This window comes from Schistocerca nitens, chromosome 4, assembly GCF_023898315.1.
Source record: "Schistocerca nitens isolate TAMUIC-IGC-003100 chromosome 4, iqSchNite1.1, whole genome shotgun sequence".
Lineage (NCBI taxonomy): Eukaryota > Metazoa > Arthropoda > Insecta > Orthoptera > Acrididae > Schistocerca > Schistocerca nitens.
Genome location: NC_064617.1, coordinates 345,795,361 through 345,820,694, shown reverse-complemented (window position 1 = coordinate 345,820,694; position 25,334 = coordinate 345,795,361). Strand labels below are relative to the sequence as shown.

At 40.7% G+C, this 25,334-nt stretch overlaps 1 protein-coding gene across 5 annotated transcripts in view; it reads left to right on the top strand.

Annotated features, from left to right (window-relative positions):
• Positions 1 to 25,334, top strand: part of LOC126251859 (folliculin) — a 180,727-nt gene that overhangs the window by 26,004 nt on the left and 129,389 nt on the right. The window contains exon 1 of one of the 5 annotated variants that reach the window (XM_049952543.1): positions 19,097 to 19,195. The exons of the other annotated variants lie outside the window; for them this stretch is intronic. The gene's annotated coding sequence lies outside the window, so the exon portion shown is untranslated. Of the gene's footprint in view, positions 1 to 19,096; positions 19,196 to 25,334 lie in introns of those variants that run through there. 5 annotated transcript variants of the gene reach the window in all.

Sequence of the window (25,334 nt, the reverse complement as noted above, 5' to 3'; positions counted from 1 at the left end):
ACTTCATTAGTTTATATTACAATAAATGGGCTTCCATTTTTTTAGCTTTTCATCAAAAGGAAAATGTAGAAATAATTCAAAAGCAAATATCTTTTAAATACCATTTACTGGATCATCATCATCATTTAAGACTGATTATGCCTTTCAGCATTCAGTTTGGAGTCCCCCTTATAAAATTCCTCCATGATCCCCTATTCAGTGCTAACATTGGTGCCTCTTCTGATGTTAAGCCTATTACTTCAAAATCATTCTTAACTGAATCCAGGTATCTTCTCCTTGGTCCACCCCGACTCCTCCTACCCTCTACTGCTGAACCTATGAGTCTCTTGGGTAACCTTGCTTCTCCCATGTGTGTAACATGACCCCACCATCTAAGCCTGTTCGCCCTGACTGCTACATCTGTAGAGTTCATTCCTAGTTTTTCTTTGATTTCCTCATTGTGGACACCCTTGTGCCATTGTTCCCATCTACTAGTACCTGCAATCATCCTAGCTACTTTCATATCCGTAACCTCAACCTTATTGATAAGGTAACCTGAATCCGCCCAACTTTCACTCCCATACAACAAAGTTGGTCGAAAGATTGAACGGTGCACAGATAACTTAGTCTTGGTACTGACTTCCTCCTTGCAGAAGAGAGTAGATCGTAGCTGAGCGCTCACTGCATTAGCTTTGCTACACCTCGCTTCCAGTTGTTTCACTATGTTGCCATCCTGTGAGAATATGCATCCTAAGTACTTGAAGCCGTCCACCTGTTCTAACTTTGTTCCTCCTATTTGGCACTCATTCTGTTTATATCTCTTTCCCACTGACATTACTTTCGTTTTGGAGATGCTAATCTTCATACCGTAGTCCTTACATTTCTGATCTAGCTCTGAAATATTACTTTGCAAACTTTCAATCGAATCTGCCATCACAACTAAGTCATCTGCATATGCGAGACTGGTTATTTTGTGTTCACATATCTTAATGTCACCCAGCCAGTCTATTGTTTTCAACATATGATCCATAAATAATATGAACAACAGTGGAGACAGGTTGCAGCCTTGTCTTACCCCTGAAACTACTCTGAACCATGAACTCAATTTATGGTCAACTCTAACTGCTGCCTGACTATCTATGTGAAGACCTTTAACTGCTTGCAAAAGTTTGCCTCCTATCCCATAATCTCGTAGAACAGACAATAACTTCCCCCCTAGGAACCCGGTCATATGCCTTTTCTAGATCTATAAAGCATAGATACAATTCCCTGTTCCACTCACAACACTTTTCCATTATTTGCCGTGAGCTAAAGATCTGGTCCTGACAACCTCTAAGAGGCCTAAACCCACACTGATTTTCATCCAATTTGTCCTCAACTAATACTCGCACTTTCCTTTCAACAGTACCTGAGAAGATTTTACCCACAACGCTGATTAAAGAGATACCTCTGTAGTTGTTACAACCTTTTCTGTTTCCATGTTTAAAGATTGGTGTGATTACTGCTTTCGTCCAGTTTGATGGAACCTGTCCCGACTCCCAAGCCATTCCAATTATCCTGTGTAGCCATTTAAGACCTAACATTCCACTGTATTTGATGAGTTCCGACTTAATTTCATCCACCCCAGCCGCTTTGTTGCCCTGCAATCTATTGACCATTTTCTCCACTTCCTCAAATGTGATCCTATTTCCATCATCATTCCTATCCCATCGTACATCGAAATCTGAAACATTACTGATCGTATTTTCACCTACATTGAGCAACTCTTCAAAATATTCTCTCCATCTGCCCAGGGCATCAACAGGATTCACCAGCAGTTTTCCTGACCTGTCCAAAATACTTGTCATTTCCTTCTTACCTCCCTTTCAAAGACTGCTAATTACACTCCAGAATGGTTTTCCAGCAGCTTGACCCAAAGTCTACAACCTGTTTCCGAAGTCTTCCCAAGATTTTTTCTTGGATGCTGCAATTATCTGTTTGGCTTTGTTTCTTTCTTCAACATAACTTTCTCTGTCTACCTGAGTTCTAGTATGTAGCCATTTTTGATACGCCTTCTTTTTCCTTTTACAGGCTGCCTTGACTGTGTCATTCCACGAAGCTGTTTGCTTCATCCTACCTTTACACACTACTGTTCCAAGACATTCTTTAGCCACTTCTAGTACTGTGTCCCTGTACCTTGTCCATTCCTTTTCCAATGACTGTAATTGACCACATTCAACTAACTGGTATCTTTCTGAGATCACTGTTATGTACTTGTGCCTGATTTCCTTATACTGAAGTTTCTCCACTCTTATCCTCCTACATATGGACCTGACCTCCTGCACTTTCGGCCTCACAATACCAATTTCACTGCAGATTAAATAGTGATCAGTGTCATCAAAGAATCCCCTGAATACACGTGTGTCCCTCACAGCCTTCCTGAATTCCTGATCTGTTATTATATAGTCAATGACAGATCTGGTTCCCCTGCCTTTCCAAGTATACCGGTGAATGTTCTTATGTTTAAAAAAGGAGTTTGTGATTACTAAGCCCATACTGGCACAGAAATCCAAGAGTTGTCTCCCGTTCCTGTTGGCCTCCATATCCTCTCCAAATTTACCCATAACCTTTTCATACCCTTCTGTTCGATTTCCAATCCTGGCATTAAAATCACCCATGAGCAGAACACTGTCCTTGTCCTTTACTCTAACAACTACATCACTGAGTGCGTCATAAAAACTATCCATCTTATCTTGATCTGTCCCTTCACAATGCGAATATACTGACACAATCCTAATTTTCTTGCTAAACACTGTCAGATCTATCCACATCAGTTGTTAGTTTACATACCTTATTGCAACTACGCTGGGTTCCATTTCTTTCCTGATGTAAAGCCCTACACCCCATTGTGCTATTTCTGCTTTGACTCCTGACAGGTAGACCTTGTATTCTCCCACTTCCTCTTCTTTCTCACCCCTTACCCGAAAGTCACTAACAGCTAAAACGTCCAACCCCATCTTACTTGCAGCCTCTGCCAGCTCTACCTTCTTCCCAGAGTAGCCGCCATTGATATTAATAGCTCCCCATCTCGTTGCCATTCGTTTGCCGAGTCGTATCTTAGGACTCCCTGGTTCGTCAATTAGAGGTGGGACTCCATCACCTCCAAAGGTCCGAGGCATTTTGCTCTGATTGTTGCCAGCATCATATTTAAAGTACCAGGGAAGTAGGTTGCTAGCCTTACTTGCCCTGGGTCACATTGAGTTTTACCCCTAACAGTTGAGGGACTAACCGGTGGATTTGGTAGTCTTTGCCGTCTGAGCACAAAGATGCCCAGCCTTATTCCAAAGTAACTGGTATCCCGACTGTCAGGACCACTTACTTGGCCACTCATACGTTGCCCGTGGTTCATGAACTACGACATGACAACAGGAACCCACACCATGAACTGTTTACTGGACAACCGGTATAAACACACTAAAGGTGCCATCATCGATTCTGTGAAGATATAACATGACAGGTTTGAGGGAGGGCTTACACGAGTTACACTATATACATTACTATTAGTACAGTACCACATACCTGAATGTAGATTAACATTTGTAAACCATTTGGATATAACGATACATGAGACAGACCAGCTGATACAAAATTATTGTCACAAAAAAAATAAAAAACAAATGCATATAAAATGACAGGTTTGAGGCAGGGCTTACATGAGTTACACTATATACATTACTGTTAGTACAGTACCACATACCTGAATGTAGATTAGCATTTGTAAACCATTTGGATATAATGATACATGAGGCAGACCAGCTGATATAAAATTATTGTCACAAAAAATAAAAAAACAACTGCTCTTGTGGTCATTCTTTTCCATAAGATATGTAAAACCACAGCCGGAAGATAAAACTGTTTGGTACATGACCACTGCTCGACTAACAACGGTCGGCATCACACTGCCTTATTCCATGCAGGTATACCTGCTGTGATTCTAGTGGTTCACAACCAGCCACTAGATAGCACTGTCCAAGCAGTGCACACACAGTCCCATGGTATAACCACTCATTACTACTAGAATACAACTTTACTATTACTGCTAATCGAGTACCCATGTAAAGAACACTTTTGCATACACTTACTGTACACACTATACATACCATGCATACTATGCATACTATACATACTATAAAGTATGTCAATTACAGAGTAAAAACATCTGAAGCAAAGGCATTATTCATATTAGTGCCATACAAAACTTATACATGTATGAAAGTCATGAATATGCACAGAGTAAGCTGTTCATAACACGACTTAGATACAATGCGACAAGTGATTAAAACCTGTATGCTGGGCTTTACCTGTCTGGCACTGTGGTCTTAGGTATTGTAAGTGCCAAAACAGTACAACTTGCTATAAAAGGCTCTCACCATCTATACACTCATTATGAACGTAGCACGGACTGACTATGAATACCTACATAGGCACATGAAAGTAATGAATGCCAGGTCAGAAACAAACTGAGGGGGCACAAGAACAGAGGAGGGGGGGGGGACAGACATGTGTACCAAGATGCACAGCCACTCCACGTGCACTCCCATCAGCATGGCACTCGTTCCGTCCATTCAACTTACTGAATGGGGAGTAATGGAAAACCATATTACTATGATACCAAGAAATCACCCATTCTGGATGGCCATATACAAATACACCTGTGGAATATAGAAACGTGATGGTGACACATTTGGCAGGTATTGGTACATGGCAGTGGCACATTTAGCATTTACAGGAAACCAATAGCTACAGACCTTGTTATTCATGTGCAGTCCAACCATCCATCTAAGTATAAAAAGTCCTATTTTTGCTCAATGGTACATTGATACATAGGCTCTTAAAGCTGCCGTTGCAACGGAGCAGCTAGAGGCAAGAGATAGATGTCCTCAAGTTTATAGCCTGTAGCAATGGTTATGATGTGTCCATGGTGGACAGGTTGTATACAAAAATTAAAAAAAGAAAGGATAAGAAGGAAAGGCCATCTAACAGTAGTAGGGGTAAAAAGTATGTTCCAATGATATATCAAGGGTCTGTTTCTGACAAAATAGACCGACAGGTTTGTAAGTCTGGCATGGTCCTGGCATTTAGGATGAAAAATAGTTTGTGCTTGAAACTTAGGCGTATGATTGAAGACAGTCATGATAAATTTAGAAACACAGGGGTATACAGATTACAATGTGGTGGGTGTGAAGGCTTTTATGTGGGGCAAACAGGGAGATCATTTTCTACTCGTTTTCTTGGGCACTAGCACATGAGTGCCCACAATAAGTCTGCTTTGGGTGACCATCTGCAGGCCTCGAACAATAAAATTACTGATATGCAACAATGTATGAAAATCTTGCGTAAAGCACCTAAAGTAAGCAAACTCAACGTTTTCGAAAACATCGAAATTTACAAAAACAGAAAGAGGTTTTCAAATAAATTGTTGAACGACTAATTAGAATCGGCAGATCATAATTTCTTTGACATATTTCATGTGGTGCTCAAGAGATCCTGTGCGGCCTATTCACACACTGTGGAGGGTGTTGCATATCTGTTATGCTCGGAAAACAACCTATAAAATACTGCTAATGTCATTTATCAGTCACGTTTTCTGCAGGGCGTAGCCTGCCATGTTAAGGTAAATGCTTGTTATGAGGCTTGACGTGTAGTTGGTCAGCTTCGCCAGTAAATCATTGCTTGATGATTACCATTGCCCACCAAATGTGTCATGTTTCTGTATTCCACAGATATATTTGTGTATGGCCGGCCAGAATGGGTGTTTTCATGGCATCATAGAAATATGGTTTTCCATTAGTCTCCATTTGGTGAGTTGAATGGATGGAACAAGCCGATGGCAGCGCACATGGAATGGCTGTGCATCTTGGTATGCATGTCTGTCCCCTCCCCCCCCCCCCCCCCCCCTGTTCCCATGCCCCCTCGATTTTGTTTCTGACCAGACATTCCTTAATTTCATGTGCCTGTGCAGGCATTCATAGTCGGTCCGTGCTACGTTCATAATGAGTGTATAGCTGGTGAGAGCCTTTTATAGCAAGTTAGTACTGTTTTGGTGCTTACAGTACCTAAGACCGTAGTGCCAGACAGGTAAAGCCCAGCATACAGGTTTTAATCACTCGTCACATTGTATCTAAGTCGTGTTATGAACAGCTTACTATATACATATTCATGACTTTCATACGTGAATAAGGATAAATTATAATATGCAGTTTTGTATGGCCGATCTCGGGGAAGATCAGTTTGGATTCCGTAGAAATATTGGAATACATGAGGCAATACCGACCACACGACTTATCTTAGAAGCTAGATTAAGGAAAGGCAAACCTACATTTCTAGCATTTGTAGACTTAGAGAAAGCTTTTGACAATGTTGACTGGGATACTCTCTTTCAAATTCTGAAGGTGGCAGGGATAAAATACAGGGAGTGAAGGGCTATTTACAATTTGTACAGAAACCAGATGGCAGTTATAAGAGTCGAGGGACATGAAAGGGAAGCAGTGGTTGGGAAGGGAGTGAGACAGGGTTGTAGCCTCTCCCCGATGTTATTCAATCTGTATATTGAGCAAGCAGTGAAGGAAAAAAAAGAAAAGTTCGGAGTAGGTATTAAAATCCATGGAGAAGAAATAAAAACTTTGAAGTTCGCCGATGACATTGTAATTCTGTCAGAGACAGCAAAGGACTTGGAAGAGCAGTTGAACGGAATGGACAGTGTCTTGAAAGGAAGTTATAAGGTGAACATCAACAAAAGCAAAACGAGGATAGTGGAATGTAGTCGAATTAAGTCGGGTGATGCTGAGGGAATTAGATTAGGAAATGAGACACTTAAAGTAGTAAAGGACTTTTGGCATTTGGGGAGCAAAATAACTGATGATGGTCGAAGTAGAGAGGATATAAAATGTAGACTGGCAATGGCAAGGAAAGCGTTTCTGAAGAAGAGAAATTTGTTAACATCGAGTATAGATTTAAGTGTCAGGAAGTCGTTTCTGAAAGTATTTGTATCGAGTGTAGCCATGTATGGAAGTGAAACATGGACAATAACTAGTTTGGACAAGAAGAGAATAGAAGCTTTCGAAATGTGGTGTTACAGAAGAATGCTGAAGATTAGATGGGTAGATCATATAACTAATGAGGAGGTATTGAATAGGATTGGGGAGAAGAGAAGTTTGTGGCACAACTTGACTAGAAGAAGGGATCAGTTGGTAGGACATGTTCTGAGGCATGAAGGGATCACCAATTGAGTATTGGAGGGCAGCGTGGAGGGTAAAAATCGTAGAGGTAGACCAAGAGATGAATACACCAAGCAGATTCAGATGGCTGTAGGTTGCAGTAGGTATTGGGAGATGAAGAACCTTGCACAGGATAGAGTAGCATGGAGAACTGCATCAAACCAGTCTCTGGACTGAAGACCACAACAAGAACAACATGGCACTAATATGAATAATGCTTTTGCTTCAGATGTTTTTACTCTGTAATTGACATACTTTATAGTATGCATGGTATGTATAGTATGTACAGTAAGTGTATGCGAAAGTGTTCTTTACATGGGTACTCGATTAGCAGAAATAGTAAAGTTGTATTCTAGTAGTAATGATTGGTTATACCATGGGACTGTGTGTGCACTGCTTGGACAGCGCTATCTAGTGACCGGTTGTGAACCACTAGAATCGCAGCAGGTATACCTGTGTGGAATAAGGCAGTGTGATGCCAACCGTTGTTAGTCGAGCAGCGGTCGTGTACCAAATAGTTTTATCTTCTGGCTGCAGTTTTACATATCTTATGGAAAAGAATAACCACGAGAGCAGTTGTTTTTTTTATTTTTTGTGACAATAATTTTATATCAGCTGGTCTGCCTCATGTATCATTATATCCAAATGGTTTACAAATGTTAATCTACATTCAGGTATGTGGTGCTGCACTAATAGTAATGTATATAATGTAACTCATGTAAGCCCTCCCTCATACCTGTCATGTTATATCTTCACAGATCCAATGATGGCACCTTTAGTGTGTTGAAACTGGTTATCCAGTAAACGGTATTTAAGCGATATTGGTTTTGAATTACTTCTGCAACAGTGTGATCGCCCCACTACGCACTATGTGTTTACTGCAAAAAAGAAAATGTTCTTGTGTAGAGAGACAAGGGGATGGGGGGGGGGGGGGGTCGCCATAGCTTAATATACACATCTAAAAGAAATAATAAATGCAAAATGAATGAATTTGTGCCCACATTTCCCGTGATTATTGTGATTCAGCTAGAGGCTGCTGCTAGTGGGTTTGGTGGGTGAACTACAGAAAGAAGCTCATGTACACATCTACACACGCTAAGGCACTTATATAGCATTTCTTTTCAGCATTGTATTTTACTGGGCAGACTTATGTATTCGGTGGTGGTGTCTCCACGCAAAAAAGAAGAAAAAATGTATTGGTGTTTGCAGACATCATTGATGCCTGTGTTTTTAAAATGTTTGAAAATGCGCGGAAAAATAGAGGACTTTTCTATTTCTCTTAGGACAGCTTGTTGACTAAATCACAGTTCAATCTTTGGAATGTCTCTTTACTTGACCAGGGGATAAATTTCTTATTGCCCAAAGGCACTGATAAAAAATTATTTAAAAGAAAAACAACTGTGGCTATTTGGTATCTTTTGTGATTTATTGAAGGCTTTCACCTCTGTATAAAATGTAATGTTTCTGAAGAAATTAGAACATTCTGGTATTTGAAGTAAAGAATTGTGTTAGTTCAAATCTTATCTTACCTGTAGTAGGAAGACATAATTCAACATCTGTCTGCTTTGTTGTAATGTGGGATTTATGTAAGTGTAACATATGTGGTCCACTTTTGTTCCTGATTGACAGATTTGTTACAATTAAACTTTCGCTACATGGGAGGGCCCCCCAAGAAAAGCAAGTGATCGAAGGACAATGAAACTTTGTGGAAACATTTGTAAGGACATGTGGAAGAGAAACAATGGATAATCCATTGAAGTAAACACACTTTAATTTCCACATGGGAGGATAACATTTGTTAATTGCATACCATGTTTACATTCCAGGTTACAAATGTTGCTCTATCCAGTGACATGTGCAGTGTGTTTCTGTCTTTCATAGTTTGTAATAAACAATTGGAATCTGTCCTTTCTTTTTTAATCACCCTGTCCTTCCTCACCCATCACACAATCCTGATTTGAGCCAAACAGATGATTTGTTTCCCAAATTGAAAGAAAAATTGTATGTAACCCACTTTGATACTATTGATGAAGCTTCCAGTCAGGTGACCCAAGTAATCAGACAGCTTAATAGTGAAGGTGCCCTATTCAGAATACAGAAGTTGCCAAAACACTGGGGAAGCTATCATAAGCAAGAATGGAAATTACATTAATAATCTGTAAATGTATTTTGTAAAATAAATTATTTTCTTCAATTCTATCTGCAGTGTGCAGAACTTGTGAAATCACCCTCGTAGTTTCCCGTTTATACTGGTTCAAGTAACCAAAGTTTAATTATAACCACCCTTTACATTAATGACTTGCCACCAGATACAGCATAGAACTTTGAAGCTGTTTATTCAAACATAAGTTAGCAGATTTAGCGTGGTCTGTGTTGTGGAGAGAAACAGCTATTGTATTAACTAAACAAAACACTTTTTGCCTTCTGAAACAAGACAAGAAGTGCTTAGGTCGTACAGTATATAATGTTTATCAAGAAGCCGTAGTTGAATCAGTTAAAATAACATGTGGTTTGCAAATATTAAACTGACTCAGTTAAAATAACATGTGGTTTACAAATATTAAACTGACTCTTTATTTGCAATAGAACAGATACATTCATTTTTTACACATTCTTCTGTTACCACTGACAATCACCTTTCTTATGTTGGTAACACTACTACTGAATAAGAACACAGCAGATTTGTTGGGATGGAGGGTAATCATCAATGGGATGTGCCCCCTGCCATGCACCTCATGGTGGCTTACAGAGTATGCCCTGTAGAAGATGAATGCAGCTACTTGAACATACTTTTGAGTCTTTAATTTCATCTGGGATAATATCTGGATGCAAACCAGTTCAAGTAGAAATAGTATTCTTAACCCAGAAGTGAGGCATTTAGAACAAATGCTGTTTCAGTTTCAATAAGCTCATCTAAGCGTTTATATAACAAAGTGGAGTATTATACATCTCTTATGAGATTTGAAGCTGGCAATCTGAATTTGTTTAAAAGAAACTGTCACAGTTCAGCAAACACAAGACAGTTCTTCTGTTGGCGAGTTTGAGATCTCAGCTCTCTCATGGGGACTGCACTTTCTTCCTTAAGCAATGACATTATGATCCCTCCAGCGGTTTTCCAGCTTGTTTCTTTTTGAATGCAACTTATATTGCATGTCAGATTGAATTTTAAGTCCTTTTATATACAAAGCTGTCATTCTATCATTTTCTGACTGTTTTGAATTAATTAAATTACATGGTATTTGGCATAATACAAAAATCCGATTGAAAATGGCCTGCCTCGGGCACCTGGTATTATTTCCGATACTAGGGCATTGAGATGCCTAAAAAAATATGTAATGAAATCAGAACAACAAATATGTGATGTTGTGATGGCACTGGCCAAATAGGCCTTCAGAAGAAAATGCGCCTAGTTCCTGTATGTTCTTTTCCACTTAAAATATTTGGTGTGATACCTCATAAAACTTTGATTCAGAATGTGTTAGTGGCAACCATGGTTTGGGAAAATTCAGTTTTCCTTAGAGTGGTCATTTTACCCCACCTTCCCCTACAAACTTCGTACACTTGTCTCTCAGTTAAGAACATCGTAGGTATCTGTAATAAAGTGGTAGAATTAGTATGTTTCGTATTAATAAACGCAGTTTTTCAGTAGTTCCGAGATTTATTTTGCAAGAAACTGTGCCTAGTTTCCGCCATCCTCTTCCTTCTGCAAAACCTATATTAGTTGTCCCACCATATTGCTACGCCTCTAGTAGGTCGGTGCTTGTCTGTAGTGCAGAGATTAGGCCAGAGCCAGAAACGCATTCCAACATGACGATGAACCTAAGCATACGTGGCCTGAATACTGAAAGCTACAAAGCTCTAAGCAGCGATCACTCCTCTTTAGACTTCTCATTTAAATGCTGCTGGAGGATCATAGAATTCCATTTTATAAGCTACGGCATCATACTGCAAATCATAGCGACATAAAGAAGATACTTAAGGAACAGTGGGACAAAATCAGAGAGCTCAGCAAAATGTCTGAAGTCGAGATATCAAAAGCAGTGTAATCAGTCAATAAACGCTCTAAAAAGTACTTCTTACTCAGAAAAAAACAGAAAATCGTTGATAACGCCACATTAGAGCCCCAGACACCTGCGCACCAACCGACAAATTGGAAGTGTATAAGCGGTTTGTTCAATCGACTTGTCGGGCTATTGATTGATTATGACCACCAGATTCTTTTAGGCCTAACTCTTTTCCACAGTTCTAATGTGATAACCTTCACTGTAACATTCATACCCGCTCATATGATTTTGATTGACGAGATATTGAAAGTTGTGCAGTCACGCAGAATTTGTGGCATCATGTGTGAGCGGTAGCATAGAACTTTGAAGCTGTTTATTCAAACATAAGTAAGCAGATTTAGCATGGTCTGTGTTGTGGAGAGAAATATCTATTGTATTAACTAAACAAAACACTTTTTGCCTTCTGAAACAAAACAAGAAGTGCTTAGTTAGTAAAGCACTCCGTCGTCAGGCCACGAGAGGCCTACCAGGACCATCCGACCACCGTGTCATCCTCAGTGGAGGATGCGGATAGGAGGGGCGTGGTGTCAGCACACCGCTCCCCTGGTCGTTATGATGTTATTCTTGACTTAAGCCGCTACTATTAGGTCGAGTAGCTCAATTGGCATCACGAGGCTGAGTGCACCCCGAAAAATGGCAACAGTGCATAGCGGCCTGGATGGTCACCCATCCTAGTGCCGACCACGCCCGACAGCGCTTAAGGGGAGCCGGAGGTGCCCATGCTGTCCATGTTAAAATCACTAAGTTTGAGGAACATTTATGAATAAACTACCAAATAGAAAAATTTGAATATTTTTTACCCGTAGAGTGGTTTAGTATTGCAGTTATGACAGAGGGATTTTGGAGTATCTTTTCTAGTTTCCTTCCAATTATTTTTTTTATTAATGACCCAAATTTTTTTACAAATAATTGCTTTATAATTAAACTGAAATAAAACTACTGAACATATTGCCAAATGGCTGTGTTACAATGTAAGTTTGACCACTAGGAGTGCTGTATAAAAATTTCATCTCTCTAGCTTGAGTGGATTTTGAGAAAATGTTCCTTATATTCGAAAAATTCTAATTTACGGGAAATGGCTATCAAAGTTTCTCAATACATTCCTGCACTATAGGATGGATTATCAGGGTCTTCTTCTTCATCCTCCAAAAGCTACCTCTTCTGTCTTCTTTTCTGGCCTGTTGTTCCATCATACTTCACATGCCTTTCTCTTCTTTCTGCTCCTCTTATCCTTTCTCTGTCAATATTTCTTAGTGCTCGTACAGTGTTCACCCCAGCTGTAAATCCTAATGCCTTGAGAACTTCACACTTCACACTGTTCCCTTGGTTTTAGGTTGCTATTGCATCATAAATGCCAAAGTGCAATGTTTTTGTGCTTACAAACACCCTTTTAGGAATGACTTTACGCTCTCATTAGGATTCTGCGTCTTTCCATGTAGACATTTGTGTGACAATTCTGGCTGTGCTAAGTCATGAAAAATTGGTTTTATTGCATTTATCACAGCTGCTGGCAAACCATGTTTGTGATCATAGTCCTTTTTTGCATTATATTTGCACCAGGAATCTTTTGGGCACAGGCTGTGTTGAGGGTATTCATTGGAAGAGGCAGTATGAATGAACAATGCCCACACTGCTTTTCACATGTCACTAACATTACTAGTATTTTGCCTTATAGCATACCCATAGTATCTCTGTAGACGTTCAATCACCTCATCAGTAAGCCTGCCTCTCCCTCCTATTGTCTTTCCATCACTGATCTCACTTGAACCCAAAGTTTGTTTGAGCCTTCGAAGCCGTGCACCCATACGCTTTTGCACATGCCCAATGCATTCCAACTTTTCAACTACAAATTCATTTCCATATGGTTTCAGTTCCTCTATAGTCTTGAAACCTTTGGAGTCGCCATCCCCAAGGTAGTATTTGTACCTAATGTTGTATCTGGGAACTGAACGTTCAAAAATTTGTTTCACTCCATCCACTTCCATTGCTCCACTTGATCCACTAAAGGTTCCACTGTGCTCTCCTTTGATTTTATTTTTTCACCTACAATGTTTTGATAATATTGCAACATCTATCACTTTTGCACTATCACCACAAGTAGCAGTTACAACCCCATTCAGGGATTTATGACCCCTCTTTTGCCAGGAACCATCTAATGCTGCTACCAAATCCCTAGAACCACCGTTCAGTTCTACAGATTCCTCCACTGCTTTCTTCATGGTTTTCAAAGCCACATCTTCAACAGAAGATCCTACCAGTTCACAGTAGTACCCAAATTTGCTTGGAGGCGATGGCAAGTTCATAATACCACAAAACAGTTTACCAGCAGCAGAACCTTTTCCAATGGATCGAAGTCCATACACAGGTCGAACATTCACATCAAACACTCTAGATCGTCCATTTTCACCAAAGAGACTGGCATGTGAATTGTAGAAAGTCACTTGATACTTGCAACATGCACAGATTATCTTCATCTCACAAGCTAAACCAAAGTGCTTTATCTCTAGTCCCACTCCTACACTTGAACACATTCTGCACAGAACACTTTCTTTCAGGGCAGAAGATAAGGGTCTAGTGCAGCAGGGGATACAACCCGTCGGCTTTGAACAATGACGTCATTCCTTAGTCATAGATCGTAATGTCTTAACTTCGAGGCATAGATAATAAAGCAGTTCTGTGTTCTAATAAGCACTATCATTAAAATAATTGAATGTTAATCTAAAAGCGATCGCTTGATATTCGGTGCATCATTAAATGTGTGATTTAATTAACTTAATTGTTTGTTTTTTATTCGTCCGGTACTTAATATTTTTCGTAATGATATTGAGGTAATGTGGATTTTGTTTTTTGGCTTTTTTTAAAAAAAAATCTCACGAGATAGAATAATCTCGTGAGTTTTTTTAAAAAAGCCAAAAAACTCTTATTACGTACTGAAGGGAGCTAGAACACTAAGAAGAATCGCTTCTCAGCTTTTGACAAGATATTGCTTAATAAAGTAGGATCAGTTTATTCTATCTCGTGAGATTTTTTTTTAAAGGCAAAAAACAGTTATTAGGTACTGAAGGGAGCTGCTTAATAAAGTAGGATCAGTTTATTCTATCTCGTGAGTTTTTTTTTTTTTTTTAAAGCCAAAAAACACTTATTACGTACTGAAGGGAGCTAGAACATTAAGAACAATCGCTTCTCGGCTTTTGACAAGATATTGCTTAATAAAGTAGGATCAGTTTATTCTATCTCGTGAGATTTTTCTTTTTAAAAAGTCAAAAAACACTTATGCTTTTGACAAGATCAATGTTTATCTCTCTCGCATTCCTTTGTTTCTCAACATTCTCCTCAGCTCTTTCATCTCTGTAATACATGCTCTCTGGCGACTTGTGACGTCATTGTTCAAAGCCGACGGGTTGTATCCCCTGCTGCACTAGTCCCGAAGATAATAATCCAATATTCAGTACTTGGTTAATATCATCACTGTCACTAACATATTCACGAAATCTGTCACTTCCACCAGTCAGCTTCTTGCTAGAAGATGTCAAAGGGCTATGGCCGGCCATGTCTTGCTTAGCAGAAGAACGCACTGTTTCAGTAATTGTAGTATCGCAACTTGGTATTAGTGTTAATTTTCTTTTCCCTACGCTCTTCCTCTTCTTATATACACGGTTACTAAAACGTGGCATCGTAACCAGAACAACGCTTTACACAAGAAGTATAATACTACCAACAACAGGCGCAACACTGAACTAATTCGAAACGGTAAACAGCAAAGAGACGATGTTCCGCGCTCTTAGTGCTTCATTTGTTACAGAAAACAATGTAGCCAACCCTTGCACACTCGCTGTATGCGTAACATAAGGCGCTGTATGCGTAAAAGGCCGAGAAAATCCCAAGCAGTTCGCCAGGAAGTCACGAGAGGGTGTTAGATGCATTCAGCGGCCGCCCATTTCCTCTGTAGGCGTGGGGGGAAATGGTAATAACTCCACTTCTAGGGCGAGTAAAACAATAATTCAAAGTTTACATTAAAGAGGAATGTTCCAATTAATTTTCGGTAGCAAAAAAAAAGTCGTAATTTTTTGGATTTGACCACCTCCGGCTCCCCTTAACTTCGGTGATCTCACTGGAACCGGTGTATCCACTGCGGCAAGGCCGTTGCCAAGTGCTTAGTTAGTGCAGTATATAATGTTCCATCGAGAAGCCACAGTTGAATCAGTTAAAATAACATGACTCGGGGCAGAAAGCAGAGTTCCTGTCAGTACGCACTGTGTGAAATGGAGCTGACAGTTACAGTTTCCCTCATTTGTAGCTGCATCAAGCATTGTTTCGACAATTCAACGAACTGTAGAACTACTATTACATATGTAGTAGTGCAGTTAACCTAGTTTCCCCGAAATTCCTGATAATAAAGCGGTGGCTACCGTTTTTACAAGTGGTGAAGTTGAAACGTATTTTTTTTTGTTTTTTGTTTTTCCGCTGTGTATTCTTGTAGTTCGCTGCTTCCACGGGAGTGTAAGACAAAATAACAATTTCGAACGCAGCATTAGTTTTCTAACGATTCCAGAAGAATATGTGTGAAATGCTGTTGTAAGAAAGGAAATTCGTTTATGTGCAAAATGTCAGGTATTTACACAAAATAAGGAAGAACGCGTTTTGACTTTTGCTTAATCCAGTACAGATACCGAAACGATATCAAGATAGGAAACGTAATATGTAACGAAACGTTGATTATGCTGGTGTAATCCTCTGTCGTCTCAAAATCGTGGTCATTCATTAATTTTTACATCCAAAGACCAACATCCAGCCTAACTTTCAACTTATGGAAATACCTCTGCAAATATTTTCAAGTAATTAATTTACACAACTGAGATTTTCACCATTTTACCTAATCTTTAGGATACAAAAAAGACTAATCTGAGCATATATGAAGGTTTTTACTTCTGCATCTAGTAAAAACCACAACATTTGATCTGTAACAAAGTTGTCATAAATGTGCACTTTAAATACGTAATGAAATGCTCGGCTTCGTGCCCCGAGTCACGTGACTTAAGTGTTGGTTTTAGTCGAGGCCTACGAAAAAAGACAGGTCTGCGCTCGCTCGCTCAGCTCAGCAGAAAACTACGTTTCTACACCTGTTAACTCTTACGTACAGGTGTGTGACATGTGTACGTAACAAAAGGAGAGTTGCATCTTTTACTGGAATCCGCTATTATGGACTGTTACTGTTATTAGTCCTACAGTGATGGGAAGTCCACAGGCCTACTTACAATGTGTTACGGCTGCACTGGGTTAAAGTAAAATTAAAATCATGCCAAACAGATAATCAGTTGCATAAGGCGCCACTTATTGCATGAAATGAGGACTGTTAAGCAGAAGAGACCAAATGCTATAAACAAGCCGTTATACCATGTATATCGAGAACTGATCTTGAATTAAATTGTGTTGTACAGGGTGCGGCGCGGGAACTTCCTTATTTGAAAAGCGCAGCACACAGCGGCTGTTTCTCATTTTTGCGTGGGTTTCAGTGCAATCAAAAGTGCGAGACATTAAGTTTTTTTTTTTTTTTTAAGGTTAGTTTAGTAGCGATCACACAGTTGGCAAGAGAGGAGCGGCGTTCGCCGTTGCGACCTACTTTTCGAATGGACGTTCGGTCATCAGAACTCAGCGTGCATTCAGAAAACAGTTCAACATCGGGCCTGCAGGTCGTGTTCCTTACGGGAAATCAATAGTTATGTGGGTAGACACCCTTATGGATACTGGAAGTGTACAGAAAAAGAAACCAGACCTTCAAGAACCACCAGAGCGCCTGAAAACATCGAGAGGGTAAGAATGTCGATTTTGAATTCCCCCAAGCGATCTGCGCGCAAACATGCAGCTGCCCTTGCAATTTCTGAACGCTCAGTGAGACCAATTCTTCATGAGGAGTTGAAATTTCATCCGTATGAACTGTCAGTGGTGGACACACTTCATCCACATGATTTTGTTTCACGAAAAAATGTGTGAGAAGCCTTGATCGATGAGCTGCCTCATGACGCCTTAGTGTTCTTCAGCGACGATGCACATTTTCATTTGTCTGGCTGCGTGAATAAACAAAATATGCGATATTGGAGTGGCACGAACGCCCTAGAACTTCATGAGCAGCCCCTGCATTCAGAACGTGTGACTGGTGTGCACTATCTACCTAAAGTTGGCATTATTGGCCCATGGTTTTTCGAAGAGAACGGTAAGTCAGTGATGGTCACTTCTGAGCGTTATATTCAGATGATTGGACTGTTTTTTCTTCCAGAACTTGAAGAAATGGATGTGGATGATGTCTGGTTCCACAGCTCACACGGCACGAACATCGATTACCATGTAGCGCGAACACTTCCCCGATCGTCTCATTTCTTTGAGGGGCGATCTCCAGTGCCCAACAAGCTCGCCAGATTTAGCGCCATGCGACTTTTTCTTATGGGGCTCTCTCAAATCCTTGGTGTACACCAATATTTCGCAGACCCTGGCAGACCTACGGAACAATATTTGTGATGTTATTGCCAACATCGACAGAGCCATTGTCGGAAAAAGTGGACCGGAACTTCCGGTTTAGACTCTCCAAATGCATTGAGCAGAACGGAGGCCACCTTCAAGATATCATTTTCAAAACTCAATGGAACAAAACTTTAGAGGTTTCTCTTTGCAAAGAAACAAGAATTAAATTGATGTCTCTAATACTTTCTAAATTATGAATTTTTTTAAATAAGGAAGTTCCCGCGTAGCACCCTGCAGTACCATTAATCAGTGTTGTTGTTGTGGTCTTCAGTCCTGAGACTGGTTTGATGCAGCTCTCCATGCTACTCTATCCTGTGCAAGCTTCTTCATCTCCCAGTACCTACTGCAACCTACATCCTTCTGAATCTAGTTAGTGTATTGATCTCTTGGTCTCCCTCTACGATTTTTACCCTCCACGCTGCCCTCCAATGCTAAATTTGTGATCCCTTGATGCCTCAAAACATGTCCTACCAACCGATCCCTTCTTCTAGTCAAGTTGTGCCACAAACTTCTCTTCTCCCCAATCCTATTCAATACCTCCTCATTAGTTACGTGATCTACCCACCTTATCTTCAGCATTCTTCTGTAGCACCACATTTCGAAAGCTTCTATTATTTTCTTGTCCAAACTGGTTATCGTCCATGTTTCACTTCCACACATGTCTACACTCCATACAAATACTTTCAGAAACGACTTCCTGACACTTAAATCTATACTCGATGTTAACAAATTTCTCTTCTTCAGAAACGTTTTCCTTGCCATTGCCAGTCTACATTTTATATCGTCTCTACTTCGACCATCATCAGTTATTTTGCTCCCCAAATAGCAAAACTCCTTTACTACTTCAAGTGTGTCATTTCTTAATCTACTTCCCTCAGCATCACCCGACTTAATTCGACTACAGTCCATTATCCTCGTTTTGCTTTTGTTGATGTTCTTATCGTATCCTCCTTTCAAGACACTGTCCATTCCGTTCAACTGCTCTTCCAAATCCTTCGCTGTCTTTGACAGAATTACAATGTCATCGGCGAACCTCTAAAGTTTTTATTTCTTCTCCGTGGATTTTAATACCTACTCCGAATTTTTCTTTTGTTTCCTTTATTGCTAATCAGCAAGACTTCATAATTACAGATTACAGTAGAAGATGCAATTCTCGGTAGTACACACGCGCCCAGTTGCGAGTTAACAAGTTTAGAAATGCATTTTGTGTGTTGAGCTGAGCTGAACGAGCGAGCGAACGAGGAGTGAGTTCTGGCCTGCCTTCGGAGGAAGAATGACATACACAGGGAACATAGAAATTTGAGCTTGGAGCAAAAGGATGTACACTACACTGAAACAAAGCTCTTCCACCTGAAATAAAGACAGAGATCCATAACAAGAGTAAGTTTAAGAAAGCATTAAAATATTTATGCTGAAAAAACGTTTCACAGTCTAGATGAATTATTAAGTAAATAAAATGTAAAGTTTTAATAATGCCACTAAGAATGTTATTTAACTTGAGCTCTGTATCCATTTATGCTCTGTATCTGTTTTTCCCGTGATACTTTAATGATTCTAAGAAAATATGTGTAGTCTTTTTTCTGTATTGCTGCTCAAAGAATTTACTGTATAAATTTTTATATAATTATGTACTCAAATTCGGGTCTAGTGAAGCATGGGATACAACCCGTCAGGTTTGACCCATGACGTCAGAATTTTGCAGAGATCATTTATTACACAGATGTAACAGCTGACAAGAGCGTTCAGAAACAAAGGAATACGAAAGACAAAAAGTATGTTTGACATATATCAAGACAAGTAATAATTTCACGTTAAGGATATCGCGTGTTTGTATCGTATTATTTCTGTGGAAAATGAAGGGGAAAATGGATGGAAATATTGGTAGCATAGAATACCTCACGTCACATATATATGGGTTGTATCACGAACATCATTCGAACTGTATTGGTTAACTGCAGTACGGGATACAAGTTTAGCGTACGTCGATTTCTTCGTTTTCGTTAGCATTAATATCATGTTGTTCAGCTGAACTATGTAGGTCAACTGAAGGATGGGATACAAATTTTACATGTGTTGTTTCTTTCGCCCCCGCTACCACTAACAGTCTGTTGTTACGTAGATAGTAGTACTGCCGATGGCACAAGGAGCTACGTACATAATATTTGTATCCCATACTTCCGTTGACTTACATATATTGTATGCGCTATAAGATTGTAGTATTGTATTTATAAAAGACTGACTCGTTCCACGCCGTTGTGAACCCAACACAGTTGGACCTATGGAACACGAAATAATCAATCAAATCAAATCATGTGACGTACGCTCCGCGGCCTTGCTTTCTCATGAGCCTCGGTTTCAGTAAAATTATGTCATGCGTAGTCTGTGTTATCTATGGTCTACGATTCAAACGCAGTCCTTGGATTTCAGAGAGGTCAAAGAAAAACAGACAACAATAAAATGTTGGGATACATTCTAGTGTCCGATACCACCCGTCGGCTTTGACCAATGACGTCATACTAAAGGCAAAGATGCTGCAATGGACAATCTATGAATCGAATGGATTATACTCGTAAACAAATGAATGTAGTGTGCCATAAAATAATACATTTTATGCGACTATTATTTACGCGTGAATTTCATTGAAACGAGTTGAAGAAGACTGAAATAACTAAGAACACGAGAGCAATTACGTGTGCTTATATTATGTAATATAATTGAACAGTGTTGTGTAGAACCTGTTGCCAGCGATGTGGAAGGCGTAGTATACCGTTAGCGGGTCTAATGAAGCAGGGGATACAACCCTTCGACTTTGATCAATGACGTCATACATTAGTCATAGATAGTAATGTCTTCACTTCGAGGCATAGATAGTAAAGCAGTTCTGTGTTCCGGATAAGCGCTATCATCGCACATTAAAATAATTATTCGTAATGATATTGAGGTATTTGGAGTATTAGTTTGTTATTGTAGAACAATTTTTAGTGTCTTATTTTCGTTTATAGGAATGGATTTGTCTGTTTGGCGGTATGTAATTTTCTTTACAGTCTGTCTAGGCGAGCTACGGTTATTCCTCGATATTTCCGTGTGATAAGTTCACTTTCCCATTAGCTTCTTTCACTGTATTTTACTATTTGACATATTTCACTGTTTCATTCCACCAATATGGGTATTTTCGATTTGTGAAGTACGTAATAGAAATTTCTCGTCTGTCGATCTTCTTTCGTTTCCCAGCACTAGTATCAGAACGATATTTTCGAATGTGTACTTGCTGTATTACAGGCGAAACCCCTGACACAACGACAACTTGTATCCCGTCCTTCACTTCGCCTTTACACTGACGACACAACTAAAATTTGTATCCCGTCCTTCACTTCGCCTTTCCACTGACACAGTATTATGTCAATTGGCGAGCAAGATACAAATGTTGCATGTAGCTATATAGCTCAAGTAACGAATGGGATACTATTGGCGTGCAAGGCAACAAGAAAACTGTACCCCATAGTGAAGTACGGGATAAAAATTGTACATGTGTCGTCTTCTTGTCTCCGTTTAGTTCAATTGAGGTACAGGTTGCAAATGTAACTTACGTCTATTTCAACCTTTTCGTTACCAGTGTACATATATGGAGGTCAACGGAAGTCTGGTATACATATATTACATACGTAGGCCCTTCTGTCATCAGTAGTACTGATATGTGCGTAAGAAAAGACGGTTAGTAATAGCGGAGACGAAATAAACAACACATCTACAATTTGTATCCCGTGTTCCACTTAGGGTTTACTGAAGCGGAGGATGCATTGTTCAAGTGAAGAACAGGACAGTAATGCTAGTGAAAACGAAGAAATCGACTTACGACAAACTCCTATTTCGTACTGTACTTAAGCAGCACACTTCGAATGAGCTTTTAATTTGTATCCGGTGTTTCATTTATGGTTTAGTAAAGCAGGGGATACATACACTCCTGGAAATTGAAATAAGAACACCGTGAATCCATTGTCCCAGGAAGGGGAAACTTTATTGACACATTCCTGGGGTCAGATACATCACATGATCACACTGACAGAACCACAGGCACATAGACACAGGCAACAGAGCATGCACAATGTCGGCACTAGTACAGTGTATATCCACCTTTCGCAGCAATGCAGGCTGCTATTCTCCCATGGAGACGATCGTAGAGATGCTGGATGTAGTCCTGTGGAACGGCTTGCCATGCCATTTCCACCTGGCGCCTCAGTTGGACCAGCGTTCGTGCTGGACGTGCAGACCGCGTGAGACGACGCTTCATCCAGTCCCAAACATGCTCAATGGGGGACAGATCCGGAGATCTTGCTGGCCAGGGTAGTTGACTTACACCTTCTAGAAAACGTTGGGTGGCACGGGATACATGCGGACGTGCATTGTCCTGTTGGAACAGCAAGTTCCCTTGCCGGTCTAGGAATGGTAGAACGATGGGTTCGATGACGGTTTGGATGTACCGTGCACTATTCAGTGTCCCCTCGACGATCACCAGTGGTGTACGGCCAGTGTAGGAGATCGCTCCCCACACCATGATGTCGGGTGTTGGCCCTGTGTGCCTCGGTCGTATGCAGTCCTGATTGTGGCGCTCACCTGCACGGCGCCAAACACGCATACGACCATCATTGGCACCAAGGCAGAAGCGACTCTCATCGCTGAAGACGACACGTCTCCATTCGTCCCTCCATTCACGCCTGTCGCGACACCACTGGAGGCGGGCTGCACGATGTTGGGGCGTGAGCGGAAGACGGCCTAACGGTGTGCGGGACCGTAGCCCAGCTTCATGGAGACGGTTGCGAATGGTCCTCGCCGATACCCCAGGAGCAACAGTGTCCCTAATTTGCTGGGAAGTGGCGGTGCGGTCCCCTACGGCACTGCGTAGGATCCTACGGTCTTGGCGTGCATCCGTGCGTCGCTGCGGTCCGGTCCCAGGTCGACGGGCACGTGCACCTTCCGCCGACCACTGGCGACAACATCGATGTACTGTGGAGACCTCACGCCCCACGTGTTGAGCAATTCGGCGGTACGTCCACCCGGCCTCCCGCATGCCCACTATACGCCCTCGCTCAAAGTCCGTCAACTGCACATACGGTTCACGTCCACGCTGTCGCGGCATGCTACCAGTGTTAAAGACTGCGATGGAGCTCCGTATGCCACGGCAAACTGGCTGACACTGACGGCGGCGGTGCACAAATGCTGCGCAGCTAGCGCCATTCGACGGCCAACACCGCGGTTCCTGGTGTGTCCGCTGTGCAATGCGTGTGATCATTGCTTGTACAGCCCTCTCGCAGTGTCCGGAGCAAGTATGGTGGGTCTGACACACCGGTGTCAATGTGTTCTTTTTTCCATTTCCAGGAGTGTAGTTCAAGTGAACAACATGACTGTAATGCTAGTTGAAACTAAAAAATCGACGTACGTTGAACTTGTATCCCGTACTGCAATTCAGCAATACAGTTCGAAAGAGTTTCGACATACAACTGACATACATGTAACGTGATGTATTCTTTGCTAGTAATATATTTCATTCATTCCTTTCCATTGTGTTTTGAGGAGAAATACTAAGATACAAACATGCGATATCGTTAACGTGAAAATACTACTGGCCCTTATATGTGTGAAGTATAGTTTTTCTCTCTTGCATTCCTTTGCTTCTGAACATTCTTCTCAACTCTTTCATCTTCTTAATACATGCTCTCTGGCCAATTCTGACGTCATTGATCAAAGCCGACGGGTTGTATCCCCTGCTAAACTAGACCCCCCGTTAGCAGAGCCTGTTCTATTATATTTTCCATACGTACTGCAAAAACAATCTAAATAATGAATCATCGAATAGTAATCAGTAACTAGAAGCAAACTATGTAGGAGGTCATTTCTAGTAACCGATTCCAATATTACTGTTTGTTGCGCAAAATTCTTATATCAGAAACGTGCGTAAAAAATGATCTTGTTAGTGAACTACAGAATACGACTAGACTTTCAAAAAATGGAAATCTTTACACACATTACTGCATACCAAAGAAATGGAATGCAAAAAAGACCGAATCTTGCAACCAATAACTATACTACACGAAAGTGACACCAGCTGATGTAGCTCCAAATAACACCAAGTAAACCGATACCCCGGGAGTGACAGTAAAAATAAGACAAGTGTAGCAAAAACATCAAAAAGGAAAAGATAATAGTGGCTACATTAAAAGAAACTTACCGCATATGAACTTCCAAACGAGTCAAAGATCTAGGCTGACAGGAACGAAATAAGGGCATAACAGGGCATGATAATGTTAGAAGGCCAATCTGTAACGCAAGAAGCAAAATCCAGAATAACTAATGAAAAAATAATAAGAAACACAAACTTAAGGCACGAATGAGGTACCACTCAAATCAGTTCTTCCCGCCCTCAATGAGACGCAAAATTTTAAAACAATAAAAAAAAAATGAAACCACGAGTCAATCACATAAACCCTCCGGCAAAGACACAGCAACACCCCTCGGCCCACCATTGTAACCAGAACATATTAAAACGACAGAAAAAGCTCCCTCTAGAGAAACCAAAAAACTAGAACTCGCACAATACAGTAACATGAAAAAATGCAACCTAAAACAAGAAAAAAGTATCAGACCCACCAACACCTAACTAACAAAACGAGTCCTGTACATTTTGCTGACTACTTTCATAAATGCAAGAAATAAACAATAACCTTTAGGAATACTGTTCCTCCAACAGTATTGCTCTAAATGGCCTTGCAACACGGAAATCCTTCTCTTTCCCCGCAATGACGCCCAATGATTTCAAAAATTTTATAGTTGATTTACGGTCACTCATTTTCTCAAGCAGAATTTACGCAGTAAAAACAACTGACTCATCCATAACGAACAGCGTGAGAAATCAAGACCTTATAAATCACGACTACTTTCATTAACAAAAGACGGCGAAAACAATTTAAGAGATGAAAACAAAACAATCTACATCGAATTTTTAATATACGAGCAACGAGGAAATTCAGAGAAATCATTTAACGGGATTCCCCCCCCCCCCCCACTCTGCATCAGACCATCCCCTCCTCAGGCTTTAGTTTATGCATCCCGACCTGGGATGTTTATTTCCCACGCGCTGGAGAAAAACTTTACATATAATTAAATTTGTGGAGCTGAACACTGAAAGTTTTTAGTACAGTCTTACTATTAATATGTTTGCTTATTAATTTTGAAAAAGTGTTATGTAGTAGTTAAGCATTTCAAAACATTTAGAACCAAATCATCATTCTCATGTTGTCATTGTTGCTTTCGTCTAAGGTGCGTCGTAATCCGTTTACTTGCTAGCTTGCGAGGGAAGTTGTGTGGCAGTCATACCGCAGCAGTCGTACCGCAGAGTTGGGTGAGCTGGTGGCTGAAAGTCCCACCCCGGGCCCTGACACAGGGTGGTGACCGGCCCGGTACCTGTGCGAACATTCACCGTTAGGCCACCTTTTGGCAACGGTATGGCACGGACTAACGCGCCTGG